Source organism: Ambystoma mexicanum, chromosome 2q (assembly GCF_040938575.1).
Source record: "Ambystoma mexicanum isolate Mex_15411 chromosome 2q, UKY_AmexF1_1, whole genome shotgun sequence".
NCBI lineage: Eukaryota > Metazoa > Chordata > Amphibia > Caudata > Ambystomatidae > Ambystoma > Ambystoma mexicanum.
Genome location: NC_090924.1, coordinates 1,339,735,614 through 1,339,748,947, shown reverse-complemented (window position 1 = coordinate 1,339,748,947; position 13,334 = coordinate 1,339,735,614).

Below are 13,334 nucleotides of genomic sequence, written 5' to 3'. Positions count from 1 at the left end.
GTGCCGGGAAAAATCTTTGCAAGACTAGTGGTTAGAGATTTTACAAAATGGCTCCACGAACAGGAATCTAATGGACCCTTATCAATCTGGTTTGGTTCCAGGCATTGGTACTTCTTTACATTTATTTATCATCTCTGCACTCAAATCACAAGCTATTCATAAGAAACAAACAATATATCTTGCTTTAGTAGATTTTAAACAAGCGTTTGACTCCATCTCTCGTTCCTTGTTATGGGAAAAACGTTTAAATGCCAACTGGCCTCCTTACATTTTTAATCTGATCTTATTTTTTTACTCTAACACGAGCATAAAAATTAAACTTACAACTGGCGGCCTTCTGGCAAACACAATAAGAACAAACACTGGGCTGGAACAAGGCTGTCCATTCGCTTCAATTCTTTTTAACTTTTATATTTCTGATTTTTTTAAGGAATTGATCAAGGTGCAGTCTTTTTCACCCCGCTTGACATCTCTGACCATCCCTTATCTGTTATATGCAAGTGATATGGTTATTTTCGACAAAACCCCAAAAGGTCTTCAGAGGAAATTAGCTGCATTATCACAATATGCTGAAGTAAACAAACTAGAAATCAACATCAAAAAACAAAAATTTTAATTTTCCATCACTTAGCGAAAAAAACAAATACTAAATTTAACTGATTTATCACAAAATATCCTCTTAAAAAAATGAATCAGTGCAAATATCTTGGAATTAACATCAACTCAGATGTACCGGATAAACCATACAAAGAAGAACGTATTAATAGGATGAAACTTTTATCAATTCAAGCAAAAGCCATGCAAAGGAAGTATGGTCTGTTTTCACTGATCCCTGCTCGTATGTTTTATTCACAGAAAGCTGTTCCCATAATCACATATGGGAGTCAGACTAAAATCATGACTAAGCAAGTAAATTGGTACTATCTAGAGGGACAATATTGATAAGCAATACTGCCGGTCCCCTAAGCTGCCCAATAGTTATAATTCGCTATGAACTAGGCTTGTCCTCTCTATCTGTGGTTGTTTCCTGGGCCATGATAGCTTCATACCGAAAGGCACGTCTTGCCACAGATTGCTCTAAAAATGTATTCTCAGCTTTTAAAGACATGATGCAATCTGTAAACAATACTTCAATATCTTCTTGGCTACAACAGTGCAAAAAGTCTCTCTCAGAAGCAGACATTTCTCTCAAAGAACTGCTTGAATTTCCAGATAAGGCGAAACTTAAGCTGCTTAGACACGACTAGATTAACACAAGAGAAAAATGTCTCCACTATTCAGCCTTTAAAGCAAGTCATTTTATTGAGAAAGCATTGAATGATATTCCAAAATATATCCTTACATTCCCAGATAGATCTTATGTGGATATTTTTTTACGCTTTAGGCTAAATTTACTTCCAACTAATATCAAACTTGTACAATATTCTAGAGATCTAACGTTAAGCTCAACTTGTAGATTTTGCAAAATATCTAAGAATGAGGAATCCTCCTTCTATCTAATTCTGGAATGTCCTTCTCTGTTGGAATTAAGGATAAAACATTTTTATAAGTTTATTAAAAATAGAGAGTTGTTGACTAAAGAACAATTATGGAATGAGATATTCAATACATCAAAGGATTCACTAATTATAGCCACTGTCACTATCTCAATGAACTGAATTTGGGAGAAAAAAAAACGATGCCCTCATAATTTCTCATAGAAATGAAAAAAATGTTCTAATCTATGTATTTTGGATTTTGTATCTAATTAATCTAACTGTGTTTTTAAGATTGGTCACACTGTTTTAAATGTATGATGTATTATTCTTGTTTTTAATAATGGAGATGTCTGTTTTAAACATATTTGATATGAGATAACATATGTACCCATAGTTGTAACCGATTGAAAAAGTTGAATTTTCAACTAAAACAATTTCAATAAAAAAATTAGAAAACAATAGTTTTGATCAAGTCACACTTTGTGGTTTCATTCATTAGACATCCTTTTTCTCTTCTTCGACATAGTGACAAAGGGGAGTGAGGCGGGAACCGTGGGCTAGGGGCGTGATGGAGATTCCACCCCTACCACAGTTTGGAGAAGCCCTGTTGCCCTGCCCCCCTCAAATTGTCCATTTCCTCATTCATCAATGGAATATTTCGAGAGGTCAATTAAGATCAGAAGCGTGGGACTCATCTCACTAGCAATGGCCTCATGGAAGGGTACTGCATCCTTGGCCACTGGAATGGTTGAAGGGGCACTAATACTCAGAGGGTTATTTACTTTTAAGCTTGATATTATCTGAGCTGGTTTAGGGGCTCCTCTCTTAAAAGTCTGTTGTTGAGAGAGAGGAGCCATAGATCTTGTTTGTGGAAGATCTTGAAGGGGCTGCTCTTCGAACAACTCATTCCTACCATTCAAGGAAGACTTTTTGTGAGCAAAGATGGCAAAAGCTCGGTCACTTGAACATTCCACCAGGCACTGGATTTGTTCTGCATCTTGTTCTCAAAGAATGCATGGGCTGTATTTTTTCACTAATACAGCAGCAATCGTCGCCCGAGGCACTGTTTGTGCACACATTGGGATCAGGTCTGCTTGCTCCTCTTGTAGATCTACTTGGTGCAAAACACTTATTGTTTGTGTGGAGTTCGAGATCTAGCTCACTGACATGTCTCTAACTGGGCTTTCCCACTCCTAAATTCGGGTTTTCAGTACTTGGATGCCACCCGATGCTCGTTTGCAGTGACAAATCCCTCGAGAAAAACAAGTTTTGAGTGCATCATCGCCAACAAGGTTGCATGATCCTTAAGGTATCATTCAGATGTTCAGACAATTTTTTAAACGGCGCAAGGGCAATAGTAATTGTAGACATCATTGTAAATAGATTGCGTTTGTCTTTTCTGGATGATGCATTAATTTGTAGTTTACGAGGGCTTTGTTCGGGGTGGTTGCCGTTGGAAGAAGTGATGACTGAGGTCGACAGCAGGGACCTGTCCCCTAGAGCCTGGGTGATACTATTAGAATTATAATGTATTTGATTGAGCTGCAGGCTCTCGGATTCTATCAGTGCCCCACCGAGTCCCGCCTGAGGCATTTCAGGCATCTATGAAGGGCCAGACCAGTTAATCTCATTATGCTTGTTGATGTGGGAAGATCTCTGAGGTTCGTGTTGCTCCCGGGACTTGTTGAATGTCCGATGGTGCAGAGGCGTTAACAGCAGCAGTCCCATGGAACCTCCTAGGACGACCTTTGATCGCCAGAGTTCTCCAAAATCACGTCCATAGTCACTTCCATATTGTTTATTGAGCACTCAAAGTCATTCACCACTATTTGTTCTTCATTAGGAAGAAGAGACTGATTTTGGAGGCTCTGAATTGGACATGTCGTTGCAGTTTCTTTACACAAACCTGGCCTGATAAATGGGGCAAAATTGTAGGCTTCTGTGGTTTTCTGTGTTAGCACCACAGTGCTTTGCTTCAACTGATTTTCTTTGGATTGGTTGGCATAGGCTTCTATGCCTTCTGGCATTTCTGCGTCGAATAGATCTCCTGTCACCCAGACACTCTTTGAGGTGGCAGGCTTAGACAACCTGGATGATGGTAATGTGATACTTGGTTGACGGTCCTTCAGCGTCGCTTTCCGATATGTCCTTGGTTGCTTCCCACTTTTACTCACTTCCTTAGTTGGCAAAGGGGTGTTTTTATTAGGTCTGTTGGGCACAAAGCATGGAAATTGCTTCACGGTGTTTACAGCTGGTGATAATTGTTTGCCAATATATTTAAGAGAGTCCAGGCACACCATCAAAGAAGCTGGGTCGAGTGAGGGTAAATTGTCATTTTCACGAGTCAATTAACTTTTTTCAAATTGAATGGTCACATCATTCAGCTGCAAAGTTACTCTCAAAAGCCCAGGCAGCAGGTCTGGGTGCCAGGTGCCGTGTTTCCCAGAGGAAGTGCGCCAAGAGGGCTCCCTGGGCATATGGGCCCTCACTGAGAACGTACCTGATGCCACAGGCAGTCCTGGTCCCTTTAAAACTAAAGGAGTGTGGGAAGTCTAGGTCACTTTGACGTGATAAACATCCTCCATGGCTGCATCCGGCCTCTTCTCAATGATAAGCAGGGCTGTGTGTGCAAGTCCGAGAGCCCCACTTGCAGCGTTTTGAGCACACGCGGCAGTGGTGACCCACCTGCTGATTTTGCTGTTTCAATTTCCTACAAGCCTCCCAAGACAGCGCTTGTGAGGATTGGGCTTCCACCAGGGGGAAGTAGTGAGGTTCCTGCATAGGAAGTATATGAGCATAATGTCTCAGATAGTTCCCCCCTCCATACCTCTTACAGCCGGCAGATTCTCCAAAGACAGAGTGATTATTAACATGTGAGACACGGGCAACTGAGGGAATCGGGAGATGGGCAGCTCAGTCAATATTAAAGATTGTGGGTTGGGGGAAGACAGCAATGAGATGGTCAAAGTTGTCATTTTGCAGTGTCTTACCCGCCTCAGTCACTAGATGCATTCTGCTCTCTTATATACAAGGCTGGGGCAGCCTCAGGTCAAAACTGCCTGTTGTCAACATTGGAGCCGGATAGCCTTCCTTCCGGCTCTTCAAATTCCTTAGAGTCCTACCTTCCTCCCTGGGGCCCACCTTACACCAGACACTCAGCCACACTCTGCTACTCTCCACTCTGCTCTTCTAGTTGGTAATGAAGGCAGGCGTTTGCTGGAGTAGGTGAGGTCTCCAATGAAGCTAGGCAAAAGACTTCCGGTGGCAGCAGCAACAGGGAAAAATATGTAGGCAGCATTCCCAGGCACACCAGACACAATATTTTCTAAAATACAGGCATCTCCGCACTATGTCTTGTTAGATGCCGATCTTGTTGAACCTTGAAATATAAATCTTGGATAGTTTTACAGTAGTGTATGATACAGAGGCCATGGATTAACAGGAGACATGTATTCTCAGAGTTCAAGTGTACATCTGAAGTGTTGAACTGAGATGACAGGGTTAGCTGTAGAGGTTTTCACACTCTTTGAATGCAAACAATATTGAAATATTGATAACATGAAAGTGGAAAGGGTAGAAGGGGTTCACCTGTGTCTCAGAGTCCGGGGACAGCGTGGTAGTCCGTGGACAGCACATGCAACATCTCTGTATTTTGGGGAAGAGGACATGTAAAGGGGACTATGGGGATTGGCCGATTAGGTTTTCTGGGTGTGGTGTACAGGAAGAGAGGGTAGCAGGAGTTTGATTTGCAGGAGTTATGAGAGCACTGAAAATGGGTATCGCTATGTGTTTGAGAAGGCAGAGACTGTTGAGTTTCTGGGACCCTTCAATTTAGTCATTGAAGGTTTATGCTGTAAATCATGGCATCTTTGGAAGTATTGGCTTGGCAGAAGTGAAAGTTTTGTGGCATGTAGTTATTTGCTTAAACTAGACAAGTTTGTTTTTTCATTTTGTGAGAGTATGGCTCACTTTAAATGTCCAGACATTGCAATTGTGCAAATGCAGATGCGACAGTGTGGAGTGTCTGACTCCAGTATATTTGCAGGTTGCCCTGAAGGATTTCTTTAAAAGCCTTATATATTTTTTTCCTGCTGCCAACATTATATTTTCTGAATAAATAATAGGCAAACATGGAGCTGTCCAACAAACATTTTCAGTCCACAAATGAAAGAATCAAGGCAGATTCAATAACTATGTATCTGCTTTTTTAGATGCTGCAGGAATGTCATCTTTTATTGAGAGTGACAATATAAGGTTGATGGTGTGAATTGTTTTTGTGAAGATGGCGTTTATTTCACAGATGGATAGGGGACTGTGGGGATCAGCCAATCAGGTTTCCTTGGTGTGGTGTACAGGAACAGAGTGCGGCAGGAGTTTTGTTAGCAGGAGTTGTGAGAGCTATGACAATGGCTATTGCTATGTGTTTGAGAAGTCAGAGTGTGTGGTTTTTGGGAGACTCTTGGGTCCATTGTTTGAAGAAGTATGCAGAGCAGTGTGGGTTGGTGGATAATCTTGGATTCAATGAATGTGAAGTTTCATGGTATGGAGTGGGAGAAATGAAGCGTGTGGACTTGCTCCCATTTTGTTCAAATTTGGTTCAATTGAAACATCCAGGCATTATTATTCTTCATTGTGGAGGAAACGGTTATGTCACTGGAATTTCATTGCAGTTTGAAATGAAAGAGACATCGGGAAAGTTGAAGAAAATGTTCCAAAAATCAAAAATAATTTTTCTCGCATTGCTCACAAACAGATGTGGATGCGTTCAAGTTCATTTTGTCTGCAAATGGAAAAAGGCCAAAACGAGGTACAACATCAATAAAGCTGTGTATGCTTTTCTGCGAGATGTTGGCAAGAACACTACATTTGACATTGCCAACATTTTCAGAGAGATGGAGTCCTTCTAACCGATGTGGGTAATCAGATTTTTCTGGAAAACATTCAAAATGCTTTGAAGCAGTTTTTTTGTCAAAGTGTGAAGAAATAATACAATTCAGTAAAATATTTCTTAGTTCAGTTTAAAATATGAAAAAATATATAAAAGCCAAAAAACAGAACCATCATTTTTTAACCCAAAACAATTAAAATGATTTCAGTTCTCCCACCCCACGCTAGATTTCCATGGACTGCCATGCTGTCAATGAACTATGCAGGCTGCTTTTCACTTCTATCTATTTTTTAACAGTGAAAGGTGGCTCCTAAAGGAACTTTTTAGTGTTTTTATGGTTTTGTAATTTCTTTAGATTTTTATCTTTTACAGGAGAGCAAGTTGATGTCATCTTTGATGTCCTGGGTGTTAGTCTTACCAGGGCACAGAGGTGCCGTGAGTTATGGTTACTTAGCGTTTTTTGGTTTGCTTGTAACCATAACGTCCCTTAGTGCAACTTAACAATAAGATCCCTTTAATAAAGGTTTTCAGTGAATATATGTATATAAGTATTCCCGAGGTTTTTTTAATTCATTACTTCATTTGAAATATCATTGATTTATGAAACTAGCGATACTTTAGCAACATTTGATTGGATGTATGAATAGTCAAAATATTTCAAGATAAATGTGCATATAAAGCTATTTATACTATAAATAAATCCTGCTTTGGCGCATTGTTCATATCTCCATTTCAGCCCTCCGCTAGCTCGCCTCTTAAGTATCCCACTTTCACAGAGCAGCTGAAATACTAATAGTCCACCCTAGCAAGTAGGCACGTTCTCTTCCTTGCAGAGCTAGTGGCGTGTTCAGACTCATTTAATTGGTGTGGCCCAAGTGGGGCAATGACTTATGCAGTGGTGGCATGAAGCGCAAGTGCACACATACACAATGATCATAGTTTAACATAATGGGGTGGCACCTGGGGTGGCCAATCAGATTCCAGGGTCAGCATGTGCCACCCCAGGCCACTCCCTGGACATGCCACTGTGCAGAGCTGCACACAACGTGAGTGGTCTCCTTCTGCCCATGCCAGCAGCAATGCTTGCACATGGTCGGGGCGTGTCAGTGCCACCCATCTCCCATGTCTGCTGTAGGGAACGCGTCATCCTGATCATTATTTATTTACATCGTCATCATTCAGCGTGCACCATGCAGCAATGTAAAACAAATGTATAGTCCCACACAAAAGAGGCCCATCCTGAAATCTCCAGACACCCCTGTAGGGCGCCCCGACACGCGGAGTAGGGGGGGAGATTACCCTCATTAAAAAGTTAAATGTTATAACTTGCAGCATGCTTGGACTAGAGCTGTTTCGTTGTGTGTTTTAACTTTGCAATGGACTGCTAGAAAATTCCGGCCACAGGTTGTGCACAGTTTGTCCTTTTCTTCACTTGAAAGAGTTTCAAATAGATTGCTTTTCAGCCCTTTCAAACATTTCATCTCGGTTTATTGGCACCAATACAGCCGCAGCTCCTCCCAAGTCCTTTAATGAGTCTCTTCTGTCCCTGACTTGAATTCTACTCCACACCAAAGGCAGGCTGTTATCTCAAACTCTATCTGGGCTTTTATAGTCCACCTAAGATTTCAGATTCAGAGCAACTTTCCTCCAAGGCTACTTTCCGAAATATAAGCTTGCATTCACGAATAGTGCTCGCTCTTTGCCCGCATGCCAACTCTTTCTCTGTGTCTTTTGACCCTTCCTTGCATGCTTTCTGATGCAATAAGTTAAACATGGCTTCACACTTTCAGGCCCTTAGCTTTGATAGGCATCCATTTTAATTCCAATGGCTTCCGTATCCCAACTGTGGAAGGCCCTTTATGAGAATGCTCGCCTCGGGATGTGTTAGCAACTGCTTCCTCTCACCACAAACTCTACATCTTTGTAGCAGTGTGTACTTACCTTCTCAAAGCCCCACTTAACCTATCCAACCAGGGGCATGACTTCCTTCTTGCCACCTACACTGCCTGCCTATGTATTTGCTCCTTTCCTTTTGCACCCTTCCCCTCCTGTTCCCTACACATTCTCCCTCCCCAGCGCTCCACCCGCTACTCCTCTCGTTGTTGTTGCAAGGCATCTTTCAATGTCTTATTAAACTACCACTGGAGTGCTTCCTTCCCTCACCTTGTGCTCTGGTCCATCACCAAACCTGAATTTTCCCCATCCTTTCTCACCATCTATGAGGGCATCCAACCCCTGCTTGCAATTTTCTCTTATATTTCTATCTCTCAGCTCTCTTCCAATATTGCCCTCATTCCCCTTCCCCTGCCCACATCACCAGCCATTTACCCTAGCTTCTCTTCATACTCTCATCTTGAGACCCTTTCTGAAGCTCCTTCCACTTGTGCCAAATTCTGTGCTGTGCAACCTCCCACTTGTCCCTCCTCTCTTCGTATGCTTTGTTTGCCTTGACCTTTCCCAAATCTCTGATTTCTTTTCCTTCCTCCCTTCCCCTGTTTCCCAGTGATACTCCTGTGACATGTATGGTAACATTTCTTCAGATCAGCACTTGGGCCACCACCGCATGACATGACCGCCTTTCTACATTTGAGATGGTTGTCCTATGCTAAGCACCAGCTTGTCCTTCTGTGTCTTCTGTCATTGTCAGCATCATGGGATAAATTGCTCTGAATGTTGCCTGTATTCCCCAGGTATTCCCTTCTATCTCAGTCTGATAGCACAGCGAGTAGAGCGCTCGCTTTGACATCTGTGCAGAGCCTGCTAACTCCCGGCAGGGCCAAACTCAGCCTTTCATCCTTCCGAGATCGATGAATGAGCACCATACACTGTGGTTAATAAGAAGCAGCGCTCAGATGCCTGAGGGTTCGTAGCACTATATAAATGCTAAATTATTATTATTATTATTATTATTATTATTATTATTATTATTATTATTATTATTATTATTATTATTATTATTTTCTGCAGGTGATTCGTTCCTCTGCTGCCACCTTTTCCTGCCCCCCTGACACCCTTCTCCCTCTCTTTGTTGGAGAATGTCGCGCCCACAAATGCATCCCACCCACTCTTGGAGCTCCCTAATGAATGCTTGACCTCTCCCATCTCATGCACACTGCTCTCCGGGCTGCCTGGCCATTCCCCTCTCTATTTCCATGATTGCTCTTATTGATCAGTCACCATACTCCACGCCATAGTTTCATTCCCTCAAATGTCTCTCATCATCTACTTGTGGCAGTCCTCCCCCTACTCCAGACACTGAGAACACTGCTTTTCTGACACCTCCGCTACAGCGATCCTCACTGCCTCTATCACACATGGGTGTAACAACCTCCTCAAGCCGTATTCCCAAATTAGCTGGGCATCTCAGGAGCTCAGGGGTTTCTAACATACGTGACCCCCAGCTCAGCCATTCATCTGGAATGGCAGCCAAGGGATTGCTGCATGAACCACTGCTTCCAATGGTGTTGACAAAACCCTTGCGCCCCCAGAACTCCTCTCACACACTGCCACCATCCCAAAGCAAGGATACTGGAAGCACCACACTCCATTGTTCCATAAAACCAGTAAAAGAAAAGCGAGTGGGTGAGCCAGCGACCTGCTCAGCGATGTAAAAAGAAATCAGAAGACAACATGCAAGCTGTCGATGATAGTGATGGATTTTCTGCAATAACCTAGTCAGATAATGCCAGTCATTGATCATAGTACTGCTCGCATGCGTTGCATGCATTACCACGAGGCAGCCTCTAGAATGAGACAGGCACAGATGGGCTGTTCCCGCTCATAATGCAAGATTAACAGGCAATAGGGAGAGGCTCGTTCATTTTCATCAGAATTCATTTACAGAGGTGACAGCTGAGGATTCCATTGCTGCTTCGCTCCGAACTGAGCGGTCCAAGGACAGGAACGTTCAGGATGTACAGAACCTGCCACCCATCTTTATACTGCATATTCCTCATCTATATCAGCTGATGTAGAGGGGAATGTATTGCATTGCAGTTGCCAATTCTTATTACAACAAATTGCGACACAGGATTTCATTTATTTTGTAAGAAAGGCAGTGGCAAGAGTGTCTGTGCATCACCGGTATTCGAACATAAACAGATTCGACTATTAATTTATTTCTTTGATCAGCAATGAAAAGATCAGTTATTGCAGTGTGATCTTATTCTTGATCAGAAACATAGGGATCTGTGTGCTAGTTTTCTCTGCTCTAGCTTATCAGTGGATATAATTTGCTTCTTAGAGAGGCACAGCTCCAACTCACTGAACAGGCCCAACCAGGCCCAAACACGTGTCTGGGGTTGCTGTAGGTACTCTTGTTCAGTAGAGAATTTCCTGGCATTTCGGTGCTGGACTGCCACTTGGCAGGACAAAGACTGATATGTAGTGGACATTTCTCTTCTGTGAAAGGATGGTGAGCTAAAGACTCTTGTTGAGACTCTAACCCGGGATATAGGCCAGTAGAGAGACACTGCCAGGACCACTCTGGTTTGTTAATGAATCGTTATTACAGCATCTTTCCTGGACAATGTGCCAGAGTCCAGAGCTTCAGCCTTACATATGTTTCCAAATAGTCTTTCAATATGACAAGTGATGGTGATTATGGATCGATACCGGAGACTGATATATCCTTTGTTAGGTCTTGCATAACTCCCTGGGATGAAAATTCATGAATCTGAATAACGTCTGGCTATTCCATGTCTCCTCCTTTTTGGCCAATTGACGTCTCTATCAATGTCTAAAAAAATAAACATTCAGAGAAATTGTTTTATTTTCCATTGTAGATGTTATCATTGAAGCATCAATGTATGTTTCCTCAAGAGAGTTGCACTCAAACTCTGGACTTGTATGTGACTTGGTGTCTCAGTAAAGCAGTTCACCCACCTAAATGTGGATGCGTCTGACTCATCATCTCCAATCCATTTATGTCTTCAGTTTCATTTTTGGGTAGTCATTGCTCAGTTGGATAACTCAAAGAAGAGATTGAGATTGGTAATTCAAGATCTTACCCGCTAATTTGGAAGGACCTCCCAGAAATACATTTTAGTCTTGAAGCCGCTCATCATTCCTATAACCTTCAACACTTACCCCTTGAGAGAGTAAGACGTTCATGAAAGATCTTGACCTGGTGGCACGATCAGCACACTTTGATACTAATACTGTGGTAGCTGACGCTGTAGTGAATGATCCAAATCAAAATATGATATTTTTATTGAAAAACTTAAATTAAAGTCTACATATGCATATTCCTGGAAAGTGTGACCAAGTGAAAAAATGAGAAAATAGAAACAATGTATTTTGAGAGAAAAGTTTGATTCTGAATGTGGGAAAGGGGTGTTGCTCCTAAATAGGCATTAGAGACATGTGACGAGAGGCAGCCGGGTGGCGGGGAGGTTAAAGGCGGGCATCATCTAGAGAGTCAGGTGGAGCGAGGGGCGAGATGATGGCTGACTTGTTGAAGAGGAGAGACTCCTTGAAGAGGTGGGTTTTGAGTTTGTTTCTGAATTGTCAGAGCATGGGGGCAAGTCTGATGCCGATGGGGTATCAATGGCCCCCTTTCACAAGATATTTTCAAAGATTTAGCCATGATTGACAACCTTGGAAAAATAATCAGAGATATCACCAATATGTGTTTGAGATCAGGGATAATCCCAGACAAATTACAATATGCAGTTGTGACTCCCTTATTATTTAAAAAAAAATAGCATGTCACATCAGGAAGCCCTGCCAACTTTGCGAACCTCTGTCTAATTTCAAACATTCCACACTTATTAAAATTGCTAGAAAATGTTTCAGTTCACCAATTACAATCATTTACAAAAGTAAATATTAGACGTTCTTTAGGATCAGGGATGTCATTTCACCAAAATGTCTAGGGTAGCGGAAGTGACATCACACGCCCCTTGACCTCTGATAACATCACAGGAAGTGACTTCATTTACCATGTAACCAAGTGACATCACAGGAAGTGAAGGCACACTACCCTCAGATGCGTCTAACACCTGTGTTTCCAGGCACTCTCATTTCAGCTAAATATCAGAACCGAGACACAGCTTACAAACAAAACTCCCAGGGTCTGGGGAGTGCAGTTTTTTTTCCCCCTCCCATGAGAATTTTTTTTGAATAAAGGCTTAAAATGGTGCATTACACAGCACACTTTTTGTGAAAACTTGGGTAAAAGGCCAGACAGTTTACAATCGGTTTTGTAGGGTAACTCATGGAAAAAGTACAATAGATGCAAGTCACCAAAAGTGCACAAGCGCATATCCCAATGCATTGTCATTTCCATCCCTTCAATATATGCCAGTATTAAAAACATGCTCATGCTGTCTGTGCCCATACATTTCCATGCTGACTCCACTAGTATTCCCATATAAGAACATACTCCTGTTTGCTTTCAGATGTTTTTTCTATTATCATTATTGACACTAGGCACAAAGCTGGCTCTGTCAATATATAGCAGTACTCCTATGTAAGAAATTACTCCAGTTAGTTTGGCCATTAAAAGTCATATATCACAATAAGAAAACATGTCCAAACTGGTTCGAATGTAAGCCAGTCTAGACCCATAAGCACACATCATCCTTACTTCATCATAGATGCTCAGTTAATCAAAAGTCCTGCTACAGTAAGAAATATAGAGGCTGTGTCGAAGTAAGCAATGGCTCGACTGGCTGTGCCAGCTGCATGCTCATACTTGGGCCGTGCCTGTCCTTCATCAGACAAGAAGTCCACTGCACTATGCAATGCCATGCCTCGCCACCATAAAGTTAGACAGAGCACAGAACAAAACAAAACACATACTGAACGAATAGACTGCCAATGTCTTCACTTGCCCCCACAAACCAATGAAAATTAATGCCATTCCTCACTTCGACACCCCCACCTGTTCGCACCTGACTTTCAGCTTTACACCCCTTTGATGGGCACCACAATTAGTATGCGATCATCTCTGTGGAACAGACAGA